The 5,945-nt window shown below is 49.8% G+C and overlaps 1 protein-coding gene across 2 annotated transcripts in view; it reads left to right on the forward strand.

The window, feature by feature from the left end:
- The first annotated feature begins 241 nt into the window (after window positions 1-241).
- The window catches only part of Mapre3 (microtubule associated protein RP/EB family member 3), a 48,950-nt gene continuing 43,246 nt past the window's right edge, over window positions 242-5,945 (forward strand). Inside the window, exon 1 of one of the 2 annotated variants that reach the window (XM_013355229.2) lies at window positions 242-398. The gene's annotated coding sequence lies outside the window, so the exon portion shown is untranslated. The remainder of the gene's footprint in view (window positions 399-5,945) is intronic. The other variant, XM_005371337.3, reaches the window with a different exon arrangement.

Below are 5,945 nucleotides of genomic sequence, written 5' to 3' on the forward strand. Positions count from 1 at the left end.
AGGTAAGAGCGTTCCCCCGGTGCTGTCGTACGTTTTCCTGGCGGTTTCTTGTCCTCGTTTCTATGGCGATCTAGAGCGATTGTTCTCGTCTCCCGCACCTCCCGCCGCCGTTGCCTGGACGAGTTAGAGGTAGGGGTTGTCCGCCTCTCGCAGCCCTGTTGCCGTGGAAACGGCGGGTGCTCTGGCCCCGCCCCGCTCGGGCTGACAGCGGCGGCCGCATCGCGCCTGCGCACTGCTCTCTTACCCCCGCAGTCTCTGTGCGTTGAAGCCGGAGACCGCGGCGGCCTCTGCTAGGACCCTCCGCCCCGGAGCCTCCGGCCGGAGCCGCAGCCTCTGTCGCAGCGTCCCCGCCGCCCGTCCCCTCCCCTGCCGCCTCCACCGGAGCCGCCTCGCGCACTGTGAGTCGGGGCCGAGGCTACGGTCGCCGTGGGGCTGAGTCAGCGGGAGGCCCGGGCCGGGCTGGGGGAGGGGAACCGGGCTCCCCATCTCCTCCGGCCCCCACCCCCACTCCCACCCGTGTCCCATTCCACCGGTCTCCGGCCCTCGGTGGCCTCCAGGGCCAGGCCTCCCCAGCCACTCCTCCTACCCTGCCCTCCTTCCTTTCTCCGTCCTTCCGAACCTCGGGGTTCTTCCCCTCTGGATGTGGCGCTGTGGCACCTTTGCCCGTGGCCTTGTATTTTCTCCCAAACTCCCTCCTGCCTGCCCTTGTCCCTTGTCCCTTCTCTTTACTCCGGGGCCTGACGTCTCCCGGCCTCTAGTTTCCCCAAGTGACATTCCAGAAAAAGAGTGACAAGTGAGACAGGCAGTGGAGACTTGGGGGAGGGGGCATTGTATCTGTCCAAACCTTGGGACCCTAGGAACCAACTCACCTACCCTCTTCTGACCCTCTCCTGACCCTCTCCTGACGGATTTGGTTTAGGAAAGCAGGTCTGGATAGTTCTAAGTAGCTGCAGAGAGCCGGCGCGGCTTTCGGAATAGCTTTTTTCTAAGAAGGGACAGGCTACTGTGTGATCAGCTACTGTTGGGTGCACGGGGCTCGTGCATGGTGGCCTTCTAGTGCGCTGAGCCACTGCCCTGGCCACAGGGAAGCGAAGGGAGGGGGGCATGGTTGGTTTGGGAGTTTAAGCTCATGTGCTTCCGGTGCGTTTTTAGAGTCACATTACATCCTTGGTATATGTGAAGTTTGAAGACCAGCCTGTAATACCTACAGCAAGTGCTTGCTGTGTGAGGGGTTTGGGCAGGACTTGATTTCCGATACGTGTAAAATTGGTGAAGTAACCAAGCAGGCAATAGTGGGTTTTGACTGCGGCGTGAGCAGAGTTGGGAGGAGGAGCGGTCGTGAGTCCTCATGAGTTGCTGGGAGACCCGTATTCCTGCCTCCTGCAGCTCTGAGTCTCAGTGGGGGCCCATGACTCCTAGGATTCCCAGGGTTGCCTTTGCCACCCACCCACTTGCCCATCTTGCCATACCTAGTGTTGAAATAGAGTCCCAAGCTATTTTCCTTTTTTTTTTCCAGCAAGAAACTCAGCTGAAGTTCGGTGTTTGCGCTGGTAGCCAGAAAGTTCCTCATAGACATGCCTCAACTCGAGGGCTCCTAACTATTGTGTGTACCTCATTGCCAGCCTCTTTTCATTCCCTCCCAGATTTCAGTGTAGTGTTAGAAAAGGCGTGTAACTGTAAGGCAGTTCTAATGTATAAGAGGCTTTGGATTTCTTTTCTTTTTTCTTTTCTTTTTTTTTTTTTAACTACAGGCTACAAAGGGCATGGTCTACTAAAACCCAGAGTGAAAGACCCACTCATCAGGTGTTTCAGGAGTTGGAAACAAGGGTTTTGCTCCCGGGCCTGCTCACTCATGGCCTATTGGCAGCCTCCTCAGGGCCACTCCCTGCCCCCATGCCCATCAGATTCATTTGCAGCAGCAAACACGGCTGTCGCTCTAGTTTTAAGCACAGAGGTGGAGTTGAGGAAAATGACAGCCCCCATCCAACAGTGGCGTGTGTTCTGTCTCGGATGCCAGTCTGGGGTTTGGCGGGACGCACCTGCCTGTGGTGCAGTGGGAACTCTGGGGCCTGGGAGTTACATTCCTTTTTGTGGTCCCTCTGTGTCGCATAGCTTGCCCAAATACCCGAGGAGGGCAGGCGGAGACAGCTGTGCTGGAGAGCTGTGCTTCCTGGACTGAGTGTATTTTGGGAATCAGTGTTATTACTGGGGTGGATGGGGGTGAATTAAGCAAGGAAATGTGTCAAGGATAAAGCGATGAGGGGAGTGTGAAGTGCGGTGTTCCTTTGCAGTTTGCTACGGGATAGAACATCAGCGTGGCTTTTATACGGGTTGATTTGCCTTTGAAATCCTAGCAGTGTTTTATGAGATAATGACTGGATGCTTTATAAACTGATCCTCTTAAGAAATATGGCTGAGACCTTTTTCACACACCTCTCCAACTGCTATTGAAGGTGATTGTTAAGATCAGGGAGCGGGGCATGATTTGGACCAAGTCAGACCTAAAGCTGTGTGACAGATGTTAAATGGTTTTATAGGAGTGTATTTCCTTGATCTTGAGACAAGCCTGTAATTTACCAACAGCTTTTAGGTAAAGTGTGTGTGTGTGTGTGTGTAGATTCTGAGCTACATCCTAGTTTCAGAAGCAGAAGTTATCAAGCCTTGAAGGAGATATTTGTGTGTCTTCGAGTTAGAATGGTGTTTTGTTTTTTGTGAAGATGCCAGGACTGCCCCACCTGCGTGCGTTCATTGTCAAGATAGGTGTCTTCAATCCCATGCTCCTTGTGGGATTAGATGATTAGCCTGACTTAGGTATGCTAGTAGTGTATTGTTTTGTTTTGTTTTTGTTTTTCAAGACAAGGTTTCTCTGTGTGTCTTTGACTGTCCTGGAACTCACTCAGTGGACCAGGCTGGCCTCAAACTCACCAAGATCCACCTGCCTCTGCCTCCCGAATGCTTGCTAGTAGATATTGAACAAAATGAAGTTCCCAGATGGGAGTCCAACTCAGGGCAATAATATAGTACTCTCCAGATATTTAGCAAACAGCTGGAAACAAACATCTTATGAACTAGCCCTGAATATAATAAGCAAGTAGCATTTTCCAGAAGTTGAGTAGAAAATATAAGTGTTTTTCATATATTCATTTTACAAGAAGCATGTGCTCCAGTTCATTTGTAGGCATGTTTGTGAGGGTGCCAGACATATGTTCCTCTCCCTGTAGCATGTTAGAAATGACAGGACCAAAGATGTCATAATGTTTTTATCTCCATGTTTTGACATGAGACTCTAAGAAGTGATTTGCCCCAAGGTGACTCAACTAATGTCGAAAGTATGTGAAAACTGTCCCCTGTGTACAGTGTGTGAGTGGCGTTGGCGGCTCTCTGTGTCTGAGTCAGGAGTATTTCCAGACTAGGGCTATGCTGCACCACCACACTGCTGCATCTGTCACGTTTAATAGTACAAAGGGCTTTAATAAAAATAATTTAGTAGTCTCTAATTATCCCTGTAGACAAAGGCTTCTTTTATTGTCTGAGATGTTGCAAGGCCAGGCAAAATTTAATGTCCAAGTGTCTAATTAAATATTTATTCTTGCCACCTTAAAAATAATAATTTTTCCTCACGTGTTCCAACTTCTGGAGGCCTTCGTTTTTACAATATGCATCACCTAACAGAAAGCAGTGTGAAGCCTTCGTTTTTACAGTATGCATCACCTAACAGAAAGCAGTGTGAAGCTGGGTGTTGAAGTCTTCTCGGCCCATCCGTGAGCTGCTGCATTCTGGAAAGCAAGGAGGAGAGAGCAGAAATGGGGCTGGGACTGAGGGTGGGAGCCAGCGTGAGAGGCAGCTTCAGGGCCATCTTCCAGCTCTCGAGTGCAGCGTTTCATAGGTCCCGGGAGCCACGTGGCGTTCTCATCCCCAGCCTTTGGAAACTGAGTTGATCTGGCCTCTCAAAACAGATATATATATAAATCTGAGCACATATCCTAGTCCTTCTACTTCTAGCTGTGTGACATTGAGCAGGTTATGTAACTGCTGAGTGTCAGTTCTCTTGTCTGTAAACCTGGACGGTGGCCGTCCCCACAGTCCTCTGTAAACCTGGACGGTGGCCGTCCCCACAGTCCTCTGTAAACCTGGACGGTGGCCGTCCCCACAGTCCTCTGTAAACCTGGACGGTGGCTGTCCCCCAGGGCTGTTAGAGGATGCTAGTAAGCAAAGCTTGTAGAGTAGCTGCTTCGTGGCTTATTTACATTTACTGGTGCTTTAAGTTTAAAAATAATATCTCCAAGTTTGTCAAGACAAATCCATCCTGAGCTAATACTAAAGCCCCATTCCTCAGGAGCCTTCCTAGTATGTTCAGTGAGAACAAAGATTTGTTCCATGAAAAACTAAGACTTGTAGTGTTATTTCAACTACCAAATGAGAAAGCGTGTATATGAAATGGTCCTTTGTCTCCATGCATTCAGCTGACTTGGTTGTCTGACAAAATGACCAGGCATGAGCAGTTGGACTGGAGCAGAGCACAGGCTGGGTGACTTGGTGTGGCATGGAGTTGCTCCGTCCTTCTGCTGGGGAGGCTAGTCAAAAGAACAATCTTTTTTTTTTTTAAGATTTATTTATTTTTATGTGCATCGGTGTTTTTCCCTGCATGTATGTCTGTGGCATCAGGTCCCCTGGAACCGAAGTTACAGACAGTTGTGAGCTGCCATGTGGGTGCTGGGAATTGAACCTGGTCCTCTGGAAGAGCAGCCAGTGCTCTTAACCCCTGAGCCATTTCTCCAGCACCCCCCACCCCAGGGATGACCTTAATTTGAAATAGAAAAGCTGAAGAGGGCTGGCGTATTAGTAAGCCTCACATGATCATTGTCGTTTGCTTCTTCTACTGTCAGGGGTGCACCTTGAACCCTGACTTTGTTCAGATCAGTTTCTCTACTTGTGAGATACAGAGGCCGTGGGAAAGGAGCCCCTCCTCCCCAGAGGTGACCCTCCTCCCTGAGTGAGGAGAAGAAATGGGGGGCCTTCTGGATGGAGCAATTACAGAACGGTTACCAGGGAATTAGTCAGGTGGCCAGACCCAGGTGGATCTAAATCCCTAGATCAAGTTCGTGTCCATCTGCAGGCCTCTAAAGACAAGCTCTGTAGTAGGTAGAGAGGCCCTAGCACGTGCAGCGTCCGGTTTGATTCCCAGCACTGCGGATAAATTTCGACAGTACCTACCCGTGAGAAGTGGGATTTGGGAGTAGAGATGGGGAAAGGAGACCAAAGGGGAACTTTTGTTTCCTGTGCTTCAGTCTTTGACCTGTTGGAACACTCTTTTGTGCAAGTAGCTCAGTAAACACATTTTAATATAACCCCAGTTGGAGCATTCAGTGATGAAGCAGATAGCACTAAATTGCTTCCTTCCGCAGACCAAGCCAGTGTCTAAACCAGGCTCTTGAGGAAGGAAGGGCCCTCTGAAGTGGCTGCTTCCCTGGCGGCCAAGAATGCTTAGTGAAACACCTACCTGTCAGTTCTTTGTCCCTTCATGCCCCTTTTGGAGGATAGTCCCCTTGTCTTGATTATCTGAAGCAAGCAGTACTTCCTAATAAGCTAATTTAATTTCAACTATTGACAAAAGTGGCATCTGCCCATGTGACCTTTACAACAAATCTGTAAGGTAGACATGGTGCTGCCCATGGAATCCCAGCACTTGGGATAACGTAGGCTACATAGTGAATCTGAGTCTCAGATAATGACAAGATATTAAGTCTTGTGTTACTCATCTCAAAAGAGCTTGAAGCTTAAGGATCCTACCACAGAGTGGGTACACTCTGTATTGGTAGCTGCAATCTAAATCAGGCCTGGCTGGTCCTTTAACACAATATTGACAGATTCTGTTAGAAATGACGAATAAGCCGGGCGGTGGTGGCGCATGCCTTTAATCCCAGCACTCGGGAGGCAGAGGCAGG

The sequence above is a fragment of the Microtus ochrogaster genome, unplaced genomic scaffold (assembly GCF_000317375.1).
Source record: "Microtus ochrogaster isolate Prairie Vole_2 unplaced genomic scaffold, MicOch1.0 UNK106, whole genome shotgun sequence".
Classification (NCBI taxonomy): Eukaryota; Metazoa; Chordata; class Mammalia; order Rodentia; family Cricetidae; genus Microtus; species Microtus ochrogaster.